The 24,822-nt window shown below is 53.0% G+C and overlaps 1 protein-coding gene across 14 annotated transcripts in view; it reads right to left on the bottom strand.

Annotated features, from left to right (window-relative positions):
- The window catches only part of LOC133251295 (uncharacterized), a 293,640-nt gene that overhangs the window by 136,789 nt on the left and 132,029 nt on the right, over positions 1-24,822 (bottom strand). The window contains exon 1 of one of the 14 annotated variants that reach the window (XR_009737574.1): positions 18,677-24,430. The exons of the other annotated variants lie outside the window; for them this stretch is intronic. The gene's annotated coding sequence lies outside the window, so the exon portion shown is untranslated. Of the gene's footprint in view, positions 1-18,676; positions 24,431-24,822 lie in introns of those variants that run through there. 14 annotated transcript variants of the gene reach the window in all.

Genomic DNA, 24,822 nt, shown 5'->3' with positions numbered 1-24,822 from the left:
AGGTCTCACATGCCGCAGCTAGGAGTTTGCATGCCACAACTGAAAATCCCTCATGCTGCAGCTGGGACTCAGCACAGCCAAATAAATAAATACTTTTTTAAAAAATGTGGGACTCCAAGCCATGCACTTGTACTCTGGGGTCCCAGACCACATCTGGCACTCTGGGATGCAGCTCTGGGGTCCCCCTGACAACTCCAACAGATGTGGAAGCATCTACCGATCACAGGTGCCCTCCCCCAGGAAGGGAACTGGGACTCGGACATTCCAAGGCTCATTGCAAACCAGTCCTTGACTTTCTGCCCAGAGCAACTATCTTCACAACAGAGAGCCCTGCACCCTGGGCGGAGCAAGGCCTGCGCATACCTTCCCCGGAGGCCGAAAGATGCTGTCACCAGCACATCTCCCCACAACTCTCTGTCTGCCACTGATTTCCCAGGACAAACAGCCCTGACCTGGCCCTGAGCACAGATGTGCTGACAGAGAGAGGGAGGGGTGGGCAACAACTGCCTGTCACTGCATCACGCCGCCCTTTCATGCCAGGATGCAGAGGGGCCCGGGAAGTGACAAATGTGTCATGGTAGGGGACCAATTATACATGCTAATAACAAGTTCGTGCCAGGGCCCAGAGTCACCCAGATGGTAGAGGGGATTTATGGCCCAAAGCTGATTTCCCAGAACCCAGTGTAGGCAGGAGCAGAGACAGAACCTGACAGAGCCCTCTTCCAGGTCTCGCTGGGAGCCAGGGTATTTTTGGAGGGCTCTGGCCTCGCCTGCTTGCTGTACTTTATTGCTGGCAGAGAGACGGGAAATTTATTACTTTACAAATCATACCGTTCGCAACATAAATGAACTGTCTGGCTGCGGCACGCTCGAGCCCAGATGATTTGCGAAATGTCTAATGGTAAGCGGAGTTATGCTATCTGCTTACGGCCTCCGAGACAAAAGCCAACCATACCGCAGAGCATCTGCACAGTGTAACTCGAGGCCAGCAAATTGGCCGCGACTTATAAATGTTGGCTCAGCAGCATTACATAACTCGGTATGCTCGGCCAGGGACGCAGAGGAGCACGGGGCAGCCCCCGGGCCCAGGGAGCCAACCCTGACGGGGCTGCACATGCATGACAGGCAGGGCACCATGGGGGCTCGGGGCCCGAGGTCAGGGCTGGGCCGCGTTCCACAGCCTGGCCAGTTCTGAGGCCTGCTAGCAATCAAGAGGTGGGGTGGGGTGGGCTCGGGGGCCTGCCTGGGAAAGGGGGTACTTGCTAAGACCTTTCTGCTCCAAACTCCCCAAACCCAGGCTGGGAGGATGGTTGTGAAATCACTGCAACCCCGACATGCAGGCAAGAGCCTGGCAGTACCCACAGTTCATGGAAAGGAGGTGGGGGGCGGTGTTCACCCTCTGCTGGCTGGCCTGATCAGCGAGCAAAGAGGGTCAGTCTCATGATCATCAGCACCCACAGGCTCGCCTGGTGCTCAATGTGTGGGTCACCAGGAGGTGAGAGGAGATGGTACACCATTTACAGAGAAATCCGGCAAGTCACTTGTTCTTGCTGAGCTTCAGGCTCACGTAGGAGGTAGAGTCAGGATTCAAACCTAAGCTGTTGTGATTTTGTTCTCATGCATCTACTTTGAGCAAGGCACTTAACCATCATCATTTTCACAGAACCCTCAAAACAATCTGTGAAGTATGTAGCAGCATCCCCATTTTACACATAAGCAAACTGAGGCTCAGAGGAGTCATGTCCCTTTTCCAAATATATTTTTAGTGGGTGGCAGAGCCAGGACTCAAGCTTAGGATGCTCTGGTTCTGAAGTGTCTATTTCTCCCACGGCACGTGACTCCGAGGACCCAGAGTGCCAACTCACCACCCACACTGAGTTGTTTGGGACAGTGCCATCAGGCACTCAATGGGTAAGAAAAGTCCAGCAATAGACTAGTAAAGGGCTTCAGAAAAGAGGGGCCCATGCTTGCCCCCAGGAGCTCTCAGTTCACTTGTTCTCAGGTGTGAGCCCCAAGAAGCATGAGGTGGACATTGTCTAGGAGGTCCAGGGGAGGGGGTCACTGTGGAACACTTCCAGGCCAGGGGTCTTTGAGTCACTCAGACTCTGCAGTGGCCCAGGAGGAGCAGCAGAGACCTTGCTTCAAACAAATCTGCACCCACCTGTGGCTCAGGGGCTCGGGTGACTCTCAAAGGGCAGGAGAGGGACCCAGCAGATCTGGTCCATTGATTGGTCCATTGGCCGATGGACCAAAGGGCCCTGCTTGAGTGCACAGACAATCCTCAACTCAGGCTTAAAACACAGCACCGGGAAAAGGTAAACTCCTGTAGATGCTCAACCTGTGAAGTCTTCAGCTTAAAAACAAAAACGCTTTCTGAACAGTTGATTTAAAAACAGAGAGCAGTATTTTATAACACTTTGATCTGCAAAAATAACAAAGCTGTCTTGTTCCCATACAGAATTTTAACTGTGCCACTTGGCATTGAAACGAGAGCCTGTTTACTGAAAACTTCAGAAAACAGCCTCATTTTGTGCACGAGTCATGCTTGGCCCTGAAGATGTCGTTCTCTCACTGTCTCACACACTCGTGCATTCATTCACTCACCTACTCACTTGGCAAAGCCCATGTCTCAAATCCCAGCAAAGGCCTAGCAGAAGGGGTCTCTGCATCTCTCAGTTCCCGCCATGTCACATGCCAAATACAGATTAGGCCCTGCCATCTCTGGAGAAGCTTAAATGCAGTTAATGGACTTTTTATAGCATGTAAACGTCACCCTCAGTAAAGATGCCTGTTAGCCACATAAGCAGTGCACACATGTCCACGCAGAGCACAGGCTGTGGGCGGGTGGCAGCACCCACTGTCAGCACCTGCTCCACCACTGAGATTGTTTTCAGGCCTTCCAGCCGGGGGACTGGCATGTCTCTGTCAGGAGCTCTGGGCACATAACTTATACCTTGTATGACGGCTGCTTTCAGGAAGGTGCAGCAACATTCACTGCTGGATCTGATCTTTTCAGAGAGCCCCTTAGCGTACAGGAAAGTTGGCTGTGACCTGGACAGGAAGCCACGGAGAAAACACTCTGGTCATGAGCTAAACCACCTTGAGCCATGATGATCCCTAAAGCGGCACCAAAGGAAAGCAGTTCTTTCTCCCGGCGGGCACACATTCTAAGAAGTTCACATGCCTCCCCAGCCCTGGGGAGGGAACATCCTTTGGAGGAACAGGGGGAGGTACAAAAAAAAAATACTTCTGGACCCAAGTCAAAATTCTCTCCCTAGCCAGGTACTGACCTAGCAGTGGGGAGCATGCACACACAGCACAGGCCCTAGGCTTCCTCTCCCAGGTGAGAATATCCCTGACTGGTGCCAACAGCATCAGCAAAGACTCTGAAGGCACCTCCTCAAGCCTTTGATGAGAAAGAGCCAGGCCACGTGCTCCACAGTAGAAGAAGAAGAAACCACAAGAAATTGGTTTAACTGATAAGTTCCAATAAGCAGTGATTTTCCATGGCTGAGTCTAGGGACCCTCGAAGAATCTTACAGAGCTTTGGACCTTCTGCATTAAAAGGCAGAGACATCACTTTACCAACAAAGGTCCATATAGTCAAAGTTACGGTTTTTCCAGTAGTCATGTGCAGATGTGACAGTTGGACCATAATGTAGGCTGAGCACCAAAAAATGATGCTTTTGAACTGTGGTGCTAGGGAAGACTCTTGAGAGTCCCTTGGACAGCAAGGGACTCTCAAACCAGTCAATTCTAAAGGAAATCAACCCTGAATATTCATTGGAAGGACTGATGCTGAAGCTCCACATACCACAGGTATGGCTCTTTTCTTGTGTATTTTAGAGCACCAGGGGCTGGGAGGGTAAAAGTTGCCTGTGGGTCTCTTGGCTGCCTTGGTTTTCTTGTGTTGAGGAACTTTTATGGTAGAACGTCTTCATCTGAGCTTCCTATGACACGGGATGAAAAGTGTTGTGTGAACTTTTCTGGGCAGTCACTCAGTTGTGTTTGATTCTTTACAACCTCATGAACTGCAGCATGCCATGTTCCTCTCTCCTCCACTATCTCCTGGAGTTTGCTCAAGATGGTCCAGGACCCACTCTGGGCCTCATTTGGGTCCCTGACCTCTTCTCAGCCAAAATGAAAATGAAAATGAAGACTTCGGCTTGTCAGCATCCTAGTGGGGCACCCTCTCAAACTTCAGTTTTTCCGCCTGCACATTAGATGCCAGGACTGTCCACCCAGCTCTCCCTGCTGAAGATACTTCTGGCAGGCTTCAGTTTCCCAGAAGATTCTGCCTCAACACCCAGAAACTGTACCAGACATGGCCCTGACCTACTGGCGCCCTCTCAAGACTCGAGAATCCCCTGGACAGCAGGGAGATCAAACCAGTCAATCCTAAGGATATCAATGCTGAATATTCATTGGAAGGACTGAGGCTGAAGCTCCAATACTTTGGCCACCTGTTGCATAGAGCTGACTCATTGGAAAAGACCCTGATGCTGGGAAGGATTGAAGGCAGGAGGAGAAGGGGTGACAGAGGACGAGACGGTAGGATGGCATCATGGATTCAATGAACATGAATTTGAGCAAATGCCAGGAAATAGTGAAGGGCAGGGACGTCTGGTGTGCTGCAGTCCATGCGGTCACAAAGAGTGGACATGGCTGAGTGATGGAACAACAACACTGGCCCCACCCCAGGAGCACTGACTGCCGTGTTTTCTATTGTCTGCCCTCTGTATTGCCCCCAAGGCAATAATCAATGGGCTCCCATTGACCTAGAAGTCTACGCCAAACTGATCCCCTGTGCTGGAACTTGGAATGAGAAAACCCCAAGAGAACTGCAGAACAGCAGAGGTTATAGCTGCAAATCATGATATTTCCCAAAGCCAGCTCTCCCTAGGCTGAGAAACAAAGCCAGAGGGCAGAGGAGAGGGTGAGGGCCCTCCACTGTCAGGTGGAGAGAGGCAGGCAGAGGGGAGTACCTGAACCATCATCTCCTACCTGTGGGGCCCAGTAGTCCAACCCTGTGACCCACAGGTTGCCACCTACAGCCTGAGCTGAGCTGGGAGTTGGCTACTGGGCCCTAGGGACACTGAAACCCACAGGGGTTCCACCAAGCATGTCTCCATAGACTCATGTTCTTTAAGCCCAAACAGGGAAGGAGGAGGGCTGATCACCCCACACAGGGGGAGGGTCTCTGGAATCTAGCCGAGCACTGTAATCCTCTGGGGAGCTTCAGAACACAGACCCAAGGGCAACTGACTACATAGATCTGGGGTGGGGGTGTGCGTTGACAGTGTCACAAAGCCCCCCAGGTGATCAGGATTCTGGGCCTGGCTTAAGAACCACTAGTTTGGGCCATACACCCCTTGCCTCACAAAAACAGAATCCCCCATATCTGGATGGCAAAGGACAAGGTTTGGGGAGTAATGGTGTTTTCTGGGAAGTTCCTCATGAGACTGGCCAAGCCTGCTCTCCTCTCTCTTGGAGCTCCAGATGCCACCCAGCCTCCTCCAGGAAGCCTACCCTTCTTATGTGAGCTCCTCCCTGAGCCCCACCTTCCCCACACTCGGCCATCCATCTGCTCTATGATTTCCAGTCCATACCACACATGGAATCCTTGTCCCCAGGGAGCTCCTGGCCTTCTGGGGCTGGCCTCTGGCCTCTAGGATGTGGAGCTATCTGCAGGCCTCCCCTGAGCTCTAAGTTCAGGCCTGGCTGTGGGCTATGTGGGTGGGGCTGGCTGTGGGAGGCTGACTGACTCCTTATTGACCTCACAGATCAATGGTGGCCCCTGTAGCCAGGCGCCTGGGTGAAGAGGAAACTGGCCCAGCAGGTCTTCACAGGCAGAGACAAGATACACCAGAGACCTGAGCTGGGGCCCCATGACTCAGTCCAGAATCCAGGCTCATTCCAGCAAAACCTTCATACCTCTTGTTAAGTAACGGCACTCAGAAGGTCAGGTATGGGGGAGGCAGGATTTGGGAAGAGAGGAGGGGGAGAGGGAGAGAGGAACCTTTCTGAAGCGCCTTCCAACCCAAGCAGAAGGCTGGATTCCCCAAAAGCCCGGCCCTCGTGCCAGCTCCTGCCCTGGCCTGCCACAGTCCTGAGCTATCCGTGCAGCTGGAAGTGTACAGGCGTGGAGAAGGCCCCACCATGCAAAATGTGCATTTGATCAAGGTTGAAAACATGGTGTAACATGAGTTCTCCTGATCTATTGGATTTTTGCAAAAGAGCCCTGAACTCCTCACTCAAGTTCAAACTCAGGTCTCAGGAAAAATGAGTTTGTTAATTCAAGCGATTCCCCAGTGGTTAGTAGTTTATACCACATGCTTTGAAACAATGTGGCCTGAGTCAAGGGAGAAATTGAATGACTTCCTAGGGGAGAGGCAAGGCCTATCTGTTAACCTTGACAGGCTCTGAGGCCTGCTGCACTGGCTGGCCTGGCCCTCTGCGCCCCCTCCCACGAGGCTCAGGCAAGGACTCCAGCTCCGCTGCTCACATAGCCACACGGAATGGCCCCCACTGTTCAGAAAACAGACAGCTTCCCAACCCTCCCCCAACCTGCACCCTGCAGGCTGGACAGCTGGCATCTGCCATCGCTTGCCTCTCTAAGAAGCCTGTGCCTCCAGCGGGCACGGGGCTCCACCAGGACTCTCCCACCTGGCGGACCCAGGGAGCTCGTGCTGGCCAGTATGGATGAGAGATAGGGTCAGCCTTACTTGTGAGTTGGTCTCAGACAGTAAACTGTAGGGAAGACCCTTTGAAGAGAAGACTGATTACTAGAGAAGCCCTCCAGACTGCCTGGTAAATTCCATTCCCTCATACAGAGAAGATATATTGGGCACCTGTTTCATGCCAGTCTCCATCCTAACCCATAGACACCTACCTTCCAGTGTGGACCGGGAGAATACACAGGGGACAGTGATGGAACAACGATGATCACATATTAACAGCCTTCTTCAAGGCCCTTCCCAGGTGTTCATCCTCACAACAACCTTTGACAGAGGCACAGATGGGTAAACCGAGCCACAGGTTTCAGTCATTTGCCCAAGGTCACCCAGCTGGGCATCTGGAGTCAGGCAATCTAGCCCCAGAACCTTTGCCCTGACCACCACTGGATCACCGTCGTCATCATTATTATAACGAAAGCGCTGTCCTGCCTGCTGATCCTTCACAGGCACAGCCTAGCCCCCAGGAAGTGGTACCCTCAGGGTCTAAGTAAACCCAGAGTCTGAGGCAAGGGCTCGGCCTGCTGGACCCCTGCCCTGGCTCAGTGGACCTCAGACAAGATCTGCAACCTCTCAGCTTCTGCTTCCCTCACTTTAAAATGGGAATGATAATTACCCATATCTCGAGTTCTCGAGATAATTACACGAAACAGTGAAGATTAAAGGGCTTAGCGCTTTACGGCATTTGCAGATAAATGCAAAGGCCTTGGGACTTCCTTGGTGGCCCAGTGGCTGAGAATCCACACTCCCAGTGCAAGGGGCCTGGGTTCGATCCCTGGTCAGGGAACTAAGATCCCACATGCCAAAACTAAGACCCAACACAGTCTCAATAAATAAATTAACTAATTTAAAAGTCTGGTAAAAGTTAGCTCCTCTTTAGTAATTATAGGTATTAATATGTGATATATACAATGCCAAGGCACATAAGCCCTGATCAGGCCAAAGCTGGGGGAAAATATCCATATTTATAACACTATATCTATACCATTATTATTATTCCCAATGGGGCTCCCATTCCACACTTTACCTAAAGAAAGTATCTTTACTCCCTATCCTAGATAAGCTGTGTGACACTCCCCTTTTCTTCCCCTCCACTACAACCCCACCACAACCTCAAGCTCAAACACTGGTGCCACTGGTCATGGACAACAGACACCGCCACCAGAAACAAGACAAGGAACAAGAAACACTTGCCACTTTTCAGCGGTTTGAGCATGAAACCCCCTGATGAATTGAGATCTTTTGGCAGCATGTTCACACGTCCTTCCGACAAGTCCACCAGGATGGGAACATTAAAACGATGCAAAGCCATGCTGTTCACAGGGGGAGGCCCTGATAACGCCACGTCAGGGAGCACCAGCAAAGCTGACCCATTTCCAGATTTCAAACCTCAACAAAAGCAACCGCCCAAGTGCACACTCCTTCTGTACCTGATTCTCCCCCTCTGAATGTGGATAGGGGCGCGGCACTTCGCTGTTCAGTCGCTAAGTCATGGCTGACTCTTTGTGACCCCATGGACTGCAGCCCAGCAAGGCAGAGATTAGTCTCTCCTGCCAGGGAGCAGGTTAAGAACCAGAGAGGTGTGGAGATGTTCCCCGAGGCAGCTCAGTTTGTGGGACAGAGTTGGGACAGAGCCAGGTCTTCTGCTTCCTGGATGCTTGGCTGGGGGAGGGTGTGGCACCCCACACCATACATCTCTGGAAGGCTAAACACTCCTTCTGCTGGCTGCTGGGCCAAGAGGTGGCAGCTCTGACTCACAGCACCCGGGCCAAGCGTTCCATGAAATCATCCAAAGCCAACAGGAGCTCCAGGAATAGTCGGGCCATAGCTGTGGCTTCCTCCCTGGCTGGAGGCATCTTCAGCTCCCTGGGGCCTGGACTAAGCCCCACTCTCCATACACACAGAGGACACATGCTGAAAACCGGCCGCTATTCCCAGACAAGGCCCACCCCTGGCAAGGCTGCCCAGCACCCAGGGGGATGGCCACCCCAGACCCCCTCTAGCCGGCTGCTGCCTTCGCAGTGCCGACAACAATACTCACCAAGGGGACTGAACAGACACGGAGATGCTGAGCTCCCCAGCCCCGCCCCACCCCACCCCAGAGAGCAAAGGGCCGCAGCTGCATCCCTAGACAGATGCCCTAATCCCAGCTGGGCTCAGGTTCACACACACCTTTCACATCTGCGGCAGCAGCCCCGAAAGGCAAGCACGAGACAAGCAGCAGCTGGCCATGGAGGGCAGCTGAGTGGGACAGCCCCACATCCCTTCCTGGGACGCGGGGTGGTGGGAGGAGCCGGAAGGGCCTCTCTGCCTCTGGGACAAGCCTGTTCAGCACCAGACCTGGCAGCACAGGGCACAGAGAGCTGAGAAATGGGCCCAGTTTTCACCCTACCAAATCCTTCAGGATGACTACGGAAGCCGCGAAAAATCAATTTTCTGCCACTTCTTCGGAAGCTGGGGCTTATTCTCCAAGTGTGCGGAACCCTTGGCTCAACTGTTCCCCATCAGCTCCCGCCATGCTTCCGGGGCGCCCAGCACGGCCTGCCGCCTCCCTTTCCCCTAGACTCTCAAACCCACACCCACGGCTGCACCAGGGCGAAGAACAGAGGCCTCATCTGGGAAAATCAGGCCAGGAGCCGGCTTCCTCCAGGAAGGAAGGAAGTGCTCCCATTTCCAGAACACCAAACCATTGGCAGAGGACCCTCATACACAGCTGCCCTGGGAGACCAGACTAAAGTCAGGAATGGGATGGTAGATGAGCTGCCGGACCCTGGAACCACAGGGCAGAGATGAGAAACTCTGGGCACTGACATCAGTGCTGGAGCTTTCTCAGCATCAGTCTGCTGGTTGTGCCAGGCCCTGGGCCAAGACTGTGCCCAACCCCACCCCACCCCACCCCACCTTCCTCAGCTGCAGGACCTGACCCAGGAAGCTCCTGACTTGTCCTGGCCACAGCAGCCGGCCTGGGCGTGCTGATGCCTGGGCAACATGTGTCACACACATGCACCAGCATTCAGCAAGGGTCCTGCCCCTGGGGGCCCCAGAATCACGGCTGTCACTCTGCAGCAGGGCCCACTGAGCCAGAGGACCATCTGTGTGCAGCCTGGGCAGGCCCGTTCTCGAAGGCTTGGTCCTTGCTCTTTCTCTAGTCACTCCGGACAGATCCCAGCATAGTTTTCAGTTTGCTCTCCATGATTCTCAAGGTGTGGTCCCTGGACCAACAGCAGCAGCATCACCTGGGAACTTGGATGAAATGCATTCTCAGGCCCCACCCCAGGCCTCCTCATTCAGAAATCCGGGGGTGGGGCACAGCCGCGTGTGTTTTAACAAGCCTTCTAGATGATTCTGATGCAACTCTGGACGGCTGTGTTGTTGGGGTGGGTGTGGCAGGGGGACAGGACAGGGGGCCAGGAGCTCCTCTGCTCTCCTTCAACCCACTGTAGCTGCTTACCAAGCTAGCAAGCCTGAAGGAACCCCTCTGCTCTCCTGGGCTGCTCCTCTTTGTGGCCCTGGGCTCTTTCTGGGCCCTCTCACCCTCAGGAGGCTGAAAGGTTACCCCACTTCTCACTGCATACCCCCAAACCCCAAGAACCCAGACTCATCATGAGTTGATGACTATCAATTGTTTATTCACATCACAAATTAAAATAATATTATACAACACACACTGACCACATCCCCATCTCAGGAGTCTTTGCTACTCCCTAAGCTAGAACTGAAGCTGAAGCTCCAATACTTTGGCCACCTGACATGAAGAGCTGACTCACTGGAAAAGACCCTGATGCTGGGAAAGCCTGACGGCAGGAGGAGAAGGGGATGACAGAGGATGAGATGGTTGGATGGCATCACTGACTCGACGGACATGAGTTTGAGCACACTCCGGGAGATACTCAGGGAATCTGCAGTTCACAGGGTCATAAAGAGTTGGACATGACTTAGCAACTGAACAACAGCAACAAAGCCAGATTTCTTTTCTCCTGACCGGCACACTTCACTCAGGTCTCTGAGCAATGTCACCTCTTCAGAGAGGCCTGTCCTTTCCATCCTATCTAAGGTCACTCTTCGTTTGCTCTGTCTCCTTACCCAGATAACTTTTTGTGTATCTCCACCTCATAATGTTATTATATATTTACTCATTTGTTTGTGCAGCTTTTGTGTTGTTTGGGGTCTTTTTCCCTCTCTAGGCTATCAACTTCATGAGGACAGGGATCTCATCCATTCACTGCTGCAGGCTCAGTGCCTAGCACACGCCTCCCACACAGTCGGAGCTCAATCGGTGTACCGGTAAATGAGTGCATGCATACAGAGAAACCAAAATCAGGGCTGTCCACTCCTCGTATTTAGCAACTCTTAAATACATAAAACGCCCCGGCGAACTTGGAAATTAAATCCAAACAAAACTACCGACAAAATTAGATGATGTGTTTTACTCCAGTTCAATTGCCAAGAATGGGTTTAATAGGAGAGAGATAGGGCCTCAAGCCAGTTCTGTTGCTGTATTTTGATGTAATTAATACCACCACGGAGAGCGAATGCCTGCAAACAGATGTGTGCAAACAAAGTGGCATTAATAACTTTGAGGCTTTGTTTGCAAGGATAACCAGCTTTCATACAAAACCCAAATCCACCACACAGGCCTGCAGCACCCATTTTAACAAGGGATTACTTGATAATTCTGCAGAGGTATCTTATTCACTTGAAGCCACATCAACCTTATGATCACATTGAAAACCTGCCTTAAATAAACTCTTAATCTCCTCATCCTAATTCTAGCCATCTCTTCCTCATGTATTTCCCAGCACAATTACTGCCAATGAACTTCAGCCTGTTGCTGAAGATCCCCTTGCCATATGCATGTGACCCTGGCCACCAGCACACCAACATCTTGGCCTCTGGCACTGCCCATTGGCATGGGTCTTGTTCTGCCCTGGCTTTTCTCCATCTAAATTGATGCAACCAAACAGAATTTCCTCCATACGGTGGACTGAGGCTGTATTTCACCTTCCCTTGCAGCAAACCTGAAACCATCAAATATGCTGACACCATCACGAAGACATGTAAATATTTCTTAAATCATCCAGCAATACCAGGCTATAATGTGGGTATCAAGATAGTATAGATAAGATCATATGAATTCCAAAGGTGGCGATCAAAATGGAAATGCAGACCTTTGAGAATGACAAACCAGAGCCCTGAGGCACTGATCTCTTTACCTATTCGAGGACCTTGGCACTTGTCACCAAGCCCCTCCAGGGGACACAGCGGAGCACTGAGGTGCTGAATTCCAGCCCAGGGACTAAGTACCATCTTACCAGTCGGAAATGCAGCCATCAGGCCACCAGGAAACTATTAAAGTTCCAGTCCCAGCAGTGCCCACATGGAACTGCGAGTCAGTTCACTGGATTCACACGTGTTCTGAAATGATTCCGTAATTTTGGCATCAGCAAGGGCTTTCCAGGGATGAAGACATAATGGGTGCCAGAGGTTTAATTACAAATTTACGGGAGAAAAACTTACACTTGAGAACATTATACCCACTCTCTCTCCAGCCTGGGTCTTGTTTCCCTTGCCAATATGGACAAGAGCACCATGATTCTGTTTTATGAGGGTACCTCTAAGTGCTGGGCTGCCTGGTAAAGGGTGTGCCTGCAAGGGGAGTCCTTCTGCAATGTGACGGGGCTCCTGGCACCCTACCCAAATGCTCACCGTGGCCTGGCATGCATCCTCAGGGTGGGTGCCAGCCAAGACCAGCCACCCCGGAGGTCTGACATCGAGTTCAGCAGGCCAAGGGGTCACCTGGTCCAATCTCCTGCCTACACACAGGCCCCCAGCACAACCGTGGGATGGGACTTGGCTCAGCTCCCCAGGGCATCAGCCTAGAGCAAAAACAACTCTTCTTATTCATGCCTTCTTGCCTGGAGAATCCCATGGACAGAGGAGCCTGGCGGGCTCCATAGGGTTGCAAACAGTCGGACGCGACTGACACAATTTAGCATGGGCACACATGGCCCCCCAGTCTCTTCAGACGCTGAGGACGGTATTCAGTGCATCAGTGGTATTCAGTCCAGGGAGGAAAACCTCTCCTCAGCCCATTCCTTCACATGGTGGAGGAAGCAGTTCTCATAGGCTCTCTCCAAGACCTCAGGCTGTTTGTCCCTGTGACAGGAAGACCAGCCCCTTCCCCTCCTGTTGATCTCTCTCTCTCTCTCTCTCTCTCTCTCTCACACACACACACACTCTCACACACACACACACACAACGTCTCCACCCAAGCTAATGCAGCCTCCTACCCAGTCTCCAACAGGAGGGAGTGCCCTGTTTGCTGAGAAAGCATGTTCTGTATCAGTCATCTCCACTCTCTGCTCAGGTGTGAGGGTGAAGCCAGGAACCTACAGAGACAAAGGCCTAGTAGCCCCACCACGCCAGCGGCCAGTCAGCCCTGGGAGAGGCATCCATGGGGAAGAACAGGCCCAGGACTAGCTCCTTAGCTGGTGTCAACTCTGCCCACCTCTCAGGGAGGAAGCCCCCCTGCCAGGGCCCCCAGGACTTGGCTCTATGACCTTCTTCCCCTCACCTGACCTCAGGGAGGCTTCTGCACTCTTCCATGTTGCCAGTGGCCACCAGTATGCCCACAAACAGGCCCCAACTTTCTGTTCAAGGGCCCAAGCAAGGAGACTGGGGTCCCAAGAGGAAGAGGGACTTGTCCAGCCACCCACCAACCTAGCCCCACTTTTGGTGGGAGAGAAACCAAGGCCTTTCCCTGAGAAGCTTCTTGACCATTAGCGCCTTTAAAGGAAGGGGGATTTAAAATGACGGGTGGAAGCTGCTTGGTCAGCCACCCATCCTTATGGCAAATTTCCTCCCCGGCTCCCCAAGCCAGGAGGCTTAGGGGAAACATGCTGGGCCCGTGGTGGGAGTTGGGGCATCTTGGGCCATGACCCCCCAGTGACCTCAGTGGGTAAAAAGGGCAGGCTAGTTCCTACCTCAATCAAGTTATGGGCACAGTGAGAGGGGGAGTGGGGAGGGGCCTTGGCAGCAACCCCACCTTGACCCAAGGGTACCTCACAGAGGTGGTGAAGGAAGGAGCCTTGGGAGGGCGTATGTTGGGGTGTTGGATCTGACCCTTGGGAGAAAGCAACAATTAGCATGTGGATCAGTCACGTGCCCTGCCTCCAGGGCCCAGCATGTTCTAGATACACACCAGCTGGCATGCCAGGTCTTCTGTATACATCCTGTCCCCATGACAACACTAGTAGGGTCATTTCCAACTGGCAGGTTGGGAATGGATCTCCGTTTGCTTAATAAGTGAATAACTTAGCAACGCAGTGGCTCATTAAGTAACTTGCCCATGATGCTGGTTAGGATGCAACAGGGTGCTCTCCACTGCCACCCTGCATTCCTGACCCCCAACCCCCTATAATGGGGGACAGCACCACCTCCTCAGGCCCGGAGGGCCAGCTGAGCGAGGCTGACCGAGCCTGGTTCTCCCCTCTGTGGCCACTGCCCTGAGCCAGCCCTCTTCGGTGCTTGAGTTACAAACTGCGTGGAGTCCACCCTGGCTGTCCCTGCTCTAGCTCTGCCCACTTCCCCCACCCACCTTCCTGAAGTATTTCTACCTCGTCCAAACCAACCTGCCCCAAAGCCTTGCATGGTTCTCTGTTTTCACACATCAAAGTCCAGGCAGGCCAGTCACTGAAGGCCTTGTGTGACAAGGCAGCGACTTTCTCTCTAGACGTCTTTTCAGGACTCTCTCCTACACATTCACTACCTCCCACCCGACTGGGACCACCCGCTGAACCTGGCTTGGCCTGCCTCTGGGTCCCTCACCTGAGACTGCTGCCCAGAGCTGGCGGGTGTGCCCAAGCGTGGGGGAGCTACTGTGGGGCGGGGGGCGGCAGGAAGGGGGATTACTCGTCAGGCAGCGGAGAGTGAGGGCTGAGTGTGGGAGGTGACCCAGTGGGTATGAGAACTAAAGGATTTCCTGCCGTATCAGTAAACAAAGGATGCTGCAGCCATCAAGCCATCACATTACAGTCACCCAGATGCTGAGCCCTGGGTGGAAACTCAGGATGGAAAAAAAACAGGCTACCCAAACTGCCATGCCCATGGGATGGTCAGCCTCCGCAGCCACCCACTACAGTGTACCCTGAGACGACTTAGGGTGAGAAGGCACAGGAAACTGGCCCTGGATAGCTGAGGTGCATAGCTAAGTGAAAGTGTTAGTTGCTCGGTTGTGTCTGACTCTCTGCGACCCCAGGGACTGTAGCCCGCCAAGCTCCTCTGTCCATGGAATTCTCCGGGCAAGAGTACTGGAGTGGGTTGCCATTCCCTTCTCCAGAGGATCTTCCCGACCCAGGGACTGAACCCAGGTTTCCTGTACTACAGGTAGATTCTTTACTATCTGAGCCACCAGGGAAAGGAACATGGTTAGATTCCTTAGCTTGAGATACCTGGTTTTCCTTCATTAACAGTAATCCTTTGATGTTCCAACTACCTGGTCATTTGTTGCAAAAACTTCTATATAATCTGGTTTCCTCCCTTGCCTCTTTGGAACAGTTTTCTCAGCATTTATCTGAGATGCTGTGTCCTGAGCTTAAGTCCTCAGAAAGTCTGCTGAATAAGATACAACCCAATGTTGTAGATTGTCTGTTTTTTCAGTTGACAGGTGCACAACAAGCCAGTCAGCAGCCTGGGCAGAGGGCACCCCATTCCCACTGCTGGGGCTTCCCACAGGACTGTGCACACACAGCCTGCACCCTCGGGGTGGCCCCGCCACACTGGCCTCCCTTGGCACCTCCCTCAAGGGGCTGGGCACTGCTGAGTCACCCCTCATCCATGCAAAGCACAACCCTCCAGTTTTGTTTTGTTTTAAACAGAGTTACACAAGCACAACCACCGCACACAGCTCTTGCACAACCTGGCACTCCTGGTGGCAGGTCCTCGGGGATTTCTGCACTGCTGCCCCACTCCCAGGGCAGGAAGCCACACACGCGCACAGCGGTGGCCGGGCACACCTGGGCCCTGGAGAGGCCTCTGCTGACCTTGTGGGCTGCCGGATGCAGGGGTTCCTGGGGAATGAGCACTGGGGCCACCCTGGCCTGCCTGAGGCCTCTTCGGTCAGCAGATGGGCTCTGCTTTCACCTGCTGTGCTTCCCCAAACCACTGAGGACCTGGGGGCAGTGCCCAGCGGGTGCCAGACAGGGACCACAGCCTAAGCGCCTGCTCCACCACTGGTGTACTGTGACTCTGGGCAAAGCCTTGTTCCCCTTTGGCTGATGTTTTTCTTCACACGTAAAACAGAAGCCAGGACTAGACTGGTGATTTCCCAGCTTGGTTCCAGGAAGCCCTGTGGCCACACTTGTGGCCTGGAAGTGTCTCAGAGCCAAGACCTCCTGGCCCTGACTGCGTAACCCTGGACAAGTGCTTCCTCTTCACAAGGCTGGGCCCCAGCCTCACCCTTTCTGCCCACTCGGATACGGTCTTCCAGGAAGCTACAGAATGCCAGGCTTGGGCCGGAGGTCAGTGGGCCCTCCACCCTAGGCAGGTCAGGGCAGGGTGAGGGAGAGGGCTTGGCAAGAGGGAAAGGCAGCCAGTCAGCATGTAGGTGCTGGCACGAGGGGCCAGCTACAACCACACAAATGAAGGAACCGCAAGATAATGGGTCACAGCTTCAGTCAAGTGCCCAGCCTCTAGAGACAGCCCTGCTGGGACGGCAGAGAGAGGAGTCGGCTTCAGAAGTCGACAAAGCCTCAGGGGTCTGCCCGGGCAGAAGGAGGCATCAGGTTTGACTCAAAAGCAAGGTGAGGGGGAAGACCCCCACCCCCCACCCCCAGGAGGCCTCTCCTGCCCTTCACCCCTTCCCATGACAAGAGGCAAACTGGTTTAGTCAGCATCCGGTGAGGTGAACAGAGCCCACAGCCCATGCCCAGGAGGCATCGCGGTGATGAGATGACGAAGTTGGAGAAGCTGCAAAGACAGCGGGGGGTGGGAGGGGGTGCACAGGGGCTGGAGAATGAGGTGAGGCCGAGGTCAGCAGCATCGGCCTTAGCAGGAGGAGGCCATGGCTAGACCCAGGGCTGGGGGAGAAGCTAAAGGAGATGCTCCCAGAGCCCAGAGGCTGGGCCCTGCAGTTGCAGCAGCAATCACACAAAGGCCTCCTTAGGCCAAGGCCACCTACACCACAGGGAGACGGGAGCCCCGGAGGGACACCTTGGGAGCTGGAGCCCTAGAGGCAACAGCTGCAGTGGCAGAGAGACAGGCAGAAGTGCGTTTTTCTCTCCCTCCCTCCGGCCCTCCAGTCTCCTGCCGCTGCTTCCTATGGGCAAAACCTGATCAGAACCAGTTGTCAAGGCAGCCCGGGAATTGAAGTTTTCAGGGCCAGCCCCCGTGTTGCAGAGCCATCAGGGGAAGGGCTGGGAATGGATCTGAGCCAATGAGAGAAGGAAATGGCAACCCACTCCACTATTCTTGCCTGGAGAATCCCATGCACAGAAAAGCCTGGTGGGCTACAGTCCATGGGGTCACAAAGAGTCAGACACGACGGAGCGACTAACACACAGACACCCTAGGCCTCCCACCTTGAGACACTGACTCTTCCAGAACCTGCCCACACTTGAAGTTCGGCCCAAACCGTCTGCCTTCAGGAAGCCCTGGGAGATGGTTCTGTACCAGCCTGCACTCCTCTGGCCTCAGTCCCCTTGCCCACATGGGATCAGGATGGGCGGCCCTTTCTGAACTCTCTCCGGTCCCAGAGATGTCCCGGCAGTTCAGCAGCCCTCATCACAGTGGAGTAAGACTCTTGTGTGCCCTTCTGCCCTGACCTGAACTCCCCAACTGGGTTTATTTCCAAGGAAATCCATTTTTATTTTTCCCCAGATGAAAACTCCCAGGTCATTTCTTGGGGGAATAGATGCTGTTGCTGGACAAACTGAATGTACATGGGAAGCTGAGCACATCCATGTGAAACTGCTTGAGGCCCCCCTGACCTTGGAGGGGGATGTGAGCACCGAGGTCTCACTGCCTCTGGAAGCCTCCCACGGAGAGAGGCATTTTTAGAGCACAAGACCCATGAGGTTTCCAACACAGGGAAGGACATCTACTTCAGTGTCTATGATGAGATCTGGCCCTTCTCTTCCAAGAACCCCCATCCCCCACCCCTGCCTGCCCCCTTCAGCCTGCAAGGGTCAGCAGTGGCTTCCTAACTGGCCATGTTCTCCAGTCTCTTTTCCCAACATGAGCCAACCCTGAGAGGTCACCTCTCCTATGACCTCTCTACTGTCTCCTGAACACCAGAGACAGAGAGATGAGCCACGAGAATGCTGAAGACAGCTCACGCCGGCTCTCAAGAGCTTAGCCCTCAGTGCTATCACATGGATGAGCTGAAGTGGGCCATGGTGGAAACACTTACACCATGGAAATGGGCAAACACTTCAAATCAAGGCTTCTTCTTTTTTTTTTGTCCTTCCTTCCCGGAGAGCTGGTTGTTAGATGCTTAAGAGCACACTACTGAATGAGGCCTTTGACATTCTGGGCACACACTCCATCGTCACCATCAACCCCAGCCTCATGTCCTGCCATCTCCTCTCTCTCCTGGTCTCTCCCTCCTCTCTTCACCAAACCCACCAGGTCCTTCCCTAGGGCATGCCCTGTGCCCCACAGCTGCCCCAGGGGAGAGCACATGGGCACGTGTGCTCTCCTGACTTCAGATCCAGCCATGTGACTTTGGCCAAGTCATTTCCCTGTCTCTGTCCCCTAATCGAGAAAAGGTAGGTCCCCAGGAGATGATGAGCAAGAAACAACAGCAAGTGTGTTGTAAGCTCAGCGCCACATCTGACCCGGGGGTCTGCTCAAAATCACCCTCAGCCCCTGCTCTGCCCATGGAAATTCTCCCATGCTTCAAGGTTCAACCTCCGCGGTGAAGCCATTCCCTTCCAGCAGCCCACCTTTGGTGACCGTGGCTCTGTGACATGAGATGGCAGACCCTGTGAGAGCAGGGCGGGCAGCCTGGGGGATGCATGAGGTTTCTGCACAGGCCTAGTGAGAAGCAGGATTACAAGAGTGCAGGAGATGCCAGGTCCCCTCCATGTCCTCACCACTGATCAGCGAAGCCAGCACCCATCCCTTTCTATGACATCCTTCCTCAGGGACAAGGAAGTTCCCTGCTTCTTCCTCCTGGGCACTTGCCCAACAGTGGCAGGAAGCAGCAGCAGGAAGTAGGTAAGTGGCCTCCTGTGAATGCAGGGTGAATCAGCCTCAGGGTTCACCTCCAGCTGCCAGCCCATTGGCCAAGGTGAGAAAATTTCTAGAAGATGGTGCACCCGCCAGCCCAGCCTGGATGCCACTGGCTGACCAGCTCTTTGTGGGAAAAGCAATGCCACATTCACAGCCTGCACCCTGCCAGCCCTGGACAGTGTACCAACTGAGGTGTGAGGCGTTCCCTCACTGGGCCTTCCCAGGAGGTCAAGAGCAGATTGGGCCACACCCTCCTCATTTTCTGGCAGAATTCAGCATAGATCCTGGGGTCACCTCCACTTTCCTGTGAAGAACCCAGCAGATCCCCAGCAGACGGTTATTCGGTGTTACTTCTCATCACTTACTATCCATAGCCTTGGGCGAGTGAGTTCAACTTCTTGGACCTCAGTTTCTTCCTCTGCAAAGTGGGTGCAATAATAGTACCCCCTCCTGAGTGGTTATAAGCCATCAAGTGCTTCAGGTACACAGTAAGTGCTTACTGTGCTGTGCTTAGTCACTCAGTCATGTCTGACTCTTTATGACCCAATGGGCTATAGCCTGCGAGGCTCCTCTGTCCATGGGGGATTCTCTAGGCAAGAATGCTGGAGTGGGTTGCCATGCCCTCCTCCAGGGGATCTTCCCAACCCAGAGATCGAACCCAAGTTTCCTGCACTGCAGGCAGATTCTTTACTGTCTGAGCCACCAGAGAAACCCAAGAGTATTAGAGTGGGTAGTCTATCCTTTCTCCAGGGGATCTTCCTGAACCAGGAATTGCACCATAGTCTCCTGCATTGCAGGCAGATTCTTTACCAGCTGAGCTACAAGGCAAGCCCTAAGTGCTTAATATGTGGTAGCTATTATAATTTATTGCCCCTATTTTACATCAGAAGTAAGGGAGGCTTAAAAGGAACACCAGACAGTCACCATTTGGAGCTTTTATCCCGAGTCCCTGTAAAGGTGTCCTCATGACTGTACAGAAGCCTGGAACCTCTGGAGGACAGAGCATCCTCTCCTTTGCCCCAGGCAAGGGCAGCAGGATAAGGGTCACTGGTGCTGACTCTCTGGAGTAAGGCGTTGTATCTTCTATCACAGGGATCCTGGTGGCTGCCAAGGTTCACATGGTCTGGCTCAGACTCCGCTTGTAAAATGTAAATCACAGAATCCCAGATTTGTGGGGAACTTTAACGCCCACTTAGGTCCACTCCATAGGAGGGCACAGATTTCCTTAAGACTTAGGCCAGGACACTGCTTGAATACCTCCAGTGATGGGGAACTCTGTACCTTCAGAGGTCATGCATTCCACTGCAGATGTGCCCAAGGAGAGGGCAACAGGAAATAAACAGAGGGGCCAGGGGAGCTGGGGTGGCAAAGGCCGATTCTGCCAACGTCACAGATGAACCTGAGGGAGGGCCAGCCTCCACCCTCCCCACCACTGCCCTCTGCCAAGGAGACGGGACGTTCTCCAGGAACTGAAGGAGCATCTGGGAAGCCACGCTTCAGTGGGCAGATGTGGAAACAAGCCAGGACACATGCCTATGGGTTCCACACCACCAGGCGACAGGAAAGAGAGAAGGGTGGGCCCAGGCCGGGCCCAGAAGCAACGGCCACCGCCAGGAAGATCAAAACACCCAGATAATGAGCTGAATTCTTCTTCCAGAGACACCAGCTAATGAAGGGAGCCCAGGAAGCCCCGTGTCACAGGCCCAAACTGTTTACACAAGTGTTAAAAATACATTTCAAAAGAAAGCGGGGAAGCCCGAGGAAACCCTCTGCCGCCCTTGGAAAAGGCTTTCTGAAAACCACGTTAATTTGTTTTCCGAAAGGTGTTTGAAGTCTCTGCATGTACCCCTTGGGCAACTTTAATTCCTCCTCCTAATCCCCTATTAAACCTGATGCTCACTAGCACAGCCCGCTGAGGGGGTTATGATTTTTATTCTTAATTATACAGATACATATTTGGGTCCATGCATGTTCCTATGTTTTTATGTAAATTCAAAAGGCATTGTCAGCCTCACTTCTCCAAGATGCTCAAAATAGCCTGAGCTTCATTAAGGCACTAGGGGGATTTAAAATGAAGTTTAAAGGGTCAGCAGAGTATAATTTTTAAAATTCATTTTCAAAGCCCTGTAACCTTAGAGCCAGAGATGAATGGGTTCGTGGGAAAGTGTAAGAAGCAACACGTGAAGGAGCTGAGCCTGGGAGGGGAGGGGTGGGGGCACCTTTGCCAATGCCTGGCAGAGCTGGAGGGAGCCCCAGGCAACCAGCTGCACAGTCTCAGGAGACAGGAATGCACAGTGATCATTGTCATCGTCGCCAACATCATCACAGCAGCAAGCCCCTCTGCTTAAACACCTACTACGTGCCAGCTGTGGTAGTCACCACTCTGCGCCCCTCAGCTCATTAAGTCCAGCAGCCCTCGCAGGAGGGTGCTGTTACAATCCCTATTTTCAGATAAGGAAACTGAAGCAGGGCAAGGCCAGGTGATCTACCCAAGCTCCCACGGAAGAAAGGGTAGGGAAGACATAACGTATTAATGCTGGCGCGCATGGTGATGTTCACTGAGTGCCAGTCACACGCCAGGCACGTTTTCTGTGCATGATCTCATTTCACTCTCACCAAAGGCAAATGAGTTCAGTCGCGTTATTGGTATTACTTTACAGATGAGGAAACCAAGGCTCAGAGAGGCTTTTAAAAAGCTGCCAAAGATCACAGAACCAGTAAGGACCACTGACTTGAACCCAGGTCAGTGAGACCTCAGAACCCAAGCCCTCAATCTCTTTCCTCTCACTCCATGAACTAACGGTGTGCTCCCCAGCCACAGAGGACCTCAGGACAATGGCATAGGAGATGTAACAAGGCAGCCTCCCTCCCATTGACCCTGGAGGCAGAGTAACTGGGGGTCTGTCTAGGTTCTGGATCATCAGGGCCCCAACAGCTGAAATAATCAAGGAAGGCGCCCTGGAGGAAGAGGCTAAGTGAGGCTGAGAAAGGATGGGCTGAAGCACAGAAGACAGTGGAAATGGGTAAAATGGTGTGCAAGTGTGGGAAAGGACAAGGTTGCCCAGAAGAACGCAGCAGGAACCTCAGGAGGCGTATGGGCAGAAGGATCAGGAGGCAGGTCTGGTCTAGGGACAGACATGGGGGAGGGGGGTCAGAGAACATAGGGATCCTTCCCCCAAACCCACCCTCTCTGCCTTCCCTCTGGTGACTGGGCGTGAAGAAAGCATCTCTGCTCCTATGCAAGACCAGCTCCTTGACACCAAGCCCTACTTTTCAAACCCTCCCAAAGACCCCACTCCTGCCAATGTTGCCTCTCTCAGGATCATCTCCCTTCTGCTTCCTCCAGCATACTGATTTGCTGTATTTTCTTCTGTGTCAAAAAAAAACCCCTGCATCCCTCTCAAGGTGCTACCCCATTTAACCGTCTCCGTTTTGGCAAAACACCTCAAGAGCTGTGACGGGGTCAGAGAGCTCCATCTTTTCCCATGGCTCCCCGCCTCCTCACTGAACCGGCTCTCACCAGGTCAACAGCTCAGGTGGTCACAGGCCCCCTGGGCAGCCTTTCCCCAACACCCCCGGTTTTCCTCCCATCCACCTGGCTGGATCTTCCCTGTCGCCCTGTCTGGTTCCTCCCACGTCTAAGACTGCCCTGGCCCTAGTCTCTGAGCCCTCTTCTCTTCTTGTTCTCTGCCCACCAGCTCACCCAGTGTGGCTCTACATTCCAAACCTATCATGCAAAATGTCAATGTCAAGCCCCAGCCCTCCGAAGCTCCTGACAGCAAACTTGATTCCCTCATTTGTATGTCTACCAGCTTCTCAAACTGAACAAGTCCCAGACTGCACTCCTGATTCCCACTCCGCCAAACCTACTCTTCCTTGGCTCCTCCCCACCTCAGCAAATGGCTGTGGGGCTAAGGCAAGCAAGCCCTTCTTCTTAAACACCTACTGTGTGCCAGCTGTAGTATGCACCTCTTTGCTCATCTCACCTCATTAGACCCAGCAGCTCTTGGGGGTCAGGGGGTTCTGTTATGATCCCTAGGTTTCAGATAAGGAAACTGAGGCACAGCAAGGTCAGGTGATTTACCTAAGGTCCCACTGAAGAAATGGTAGGGGAAAACATAACATACTAGTGACGGTGCTCATGAAGATATTGAGAACTGGTAACATGCCAGGCACAGTTTTATGTGCATTATCTCATTTGAGTATGAAAGTGTTAGTCACTTGGTCATGTTTGACTGCAAGACTCCATGGACTGTAGCCCACCAGGCTCCTCTGTCCACGGAATTCTCCATCCAGAATACTGGAGTGGGTAGCCATTCCCTTCTGCGGGGGTCTTCCTGACGTAGGGATTGAACCTGGGTCTCCTGCATTGTTCAATTCAGTTCGGTTCAGTCGCTCAGTTGTGTCCGACTCTTTGCGACTCCATGAATCGCAGTACGCCAGGCCTCCCTGTCCATCACCAACTCCCGGAGTTCACTCAAACTCATGTCTATCGAGTCGGTGATGCCATCCAGCCATCTCATCCTCCATCGTCCCCTTCTCCTCCTGCCCAGAATCCCTCCCAGCATCAGAGTCTTTTTCAATGAGTCAACTCTTCATTGTAGGCAAATTCTTTACCATCTGAGCTACCGTAACCCTCACCAAATGCCAGTAAGTTAAGTCTTCTTATTAACAGTACTTTACAGATGAGGAAACCAAGGCTCAAAGAGGTTTTAAAAAAAAATAATGCTGCCAAAGGTTAGGCATAATTCTCAGCTTAAGCAGTTCTGGACAGAGTGCCAATCCATCATAAAATCCTCTTAACTCTACACCAAACACTTACCTGGAGCCTAACTCACCTCCCATCTGTACCTGTCCTCCCTACAACCCACTGTCAAAGGCATCTTTTAAACCACCACTACCACCACCACCACCACCCTGGCTTCATATTGTACTTGGAATTATTACCAAACTCCTAGACACTGCCCCATACAGCCCCAGATGATCTGAAGTCTATCTCACCCATGTCATCCTTTACCACTCCTTTCTGGATTCCTAAATCCAGCTGTCTCGTCCACTCTGCATCTTCAAAACACCAGTCTTGTTCAACCCCAGGGCCTTTGCACTTGCAGTTTCATCTGCCTGTCATGCATTCCCCTCATTTTCTCACAGCTAATTCCTTGTCATCCAGATCTCAGCCTAACTGTCTCCTCCGTGGGGAAGTTGTCCCTGATCACCCAGTTCAAAAGAGTTGTCCATCACATCACCCATTTTTAATGCTTTACAGTGTACTTGTCACCCCTGACAATTTTCTGCTTTATTTATCTATGTGTACTATTTTTGTCTCTCACCATACTGGGAGCCCCAGGAGGTAGGGACCTATCTGTCATGCTTTCTGCTATGCCCCCAGCATCCAGCACAGCGCCTGGCTCAGCCCCGATGCTTGGTCACTAGGACATGAGTGACTGTGTCCTCCCGGCTCTTCAGTCCCCCTCCCATCACCCACCCAATCTCCCCCAAGGCCCAGTGCCCACATGCTGAAGACCAGTGTCCTGATTATGTCAGAACTTAGGGTAAGGGTGAAGAGAAGTGGGAATCACAGTGGCTGTCTTCTTCCTCCCCGAGTCTCAGCCACCACTCCCACCTCCCCATTTCCCGGGCTGCCCTGGGTCACACCTGCCATGGCCTGAGGATGAAATGGTGAACAGGCAGTCTTGTGTTCTGGAGTATCAGCTCTGCAGGAAGACAGCCAGGGGTCAAATCCTGGCTCCCCACTGATGGCCAAGGGGCCTGAGAAGATCTCTTCACTCCTCTGAAGACAGCAAACAGATTGGTGGTTGCCAGGGGATGGGGGAAGGGAGGGATGAACAGATGGAGC

The sequence above is a fragment of the Bos javanicus genome, chromosome 7 (assembly GCF_032452875.1).
Source record: "Bos javanicus breed banteng chromosome 7, ARS-OSU_banteng_1.0, whole genome shotgun sequence".
NCBI classification, from domain to species: Eukaryota; Metazoa; Chordata; class Mammalia; order Artiodactyla; family Bovidae; genus Bos; species Bos javanicus.
This window is presented reverse-complemented; position numbering and strand designations above follow the sequence as displayed.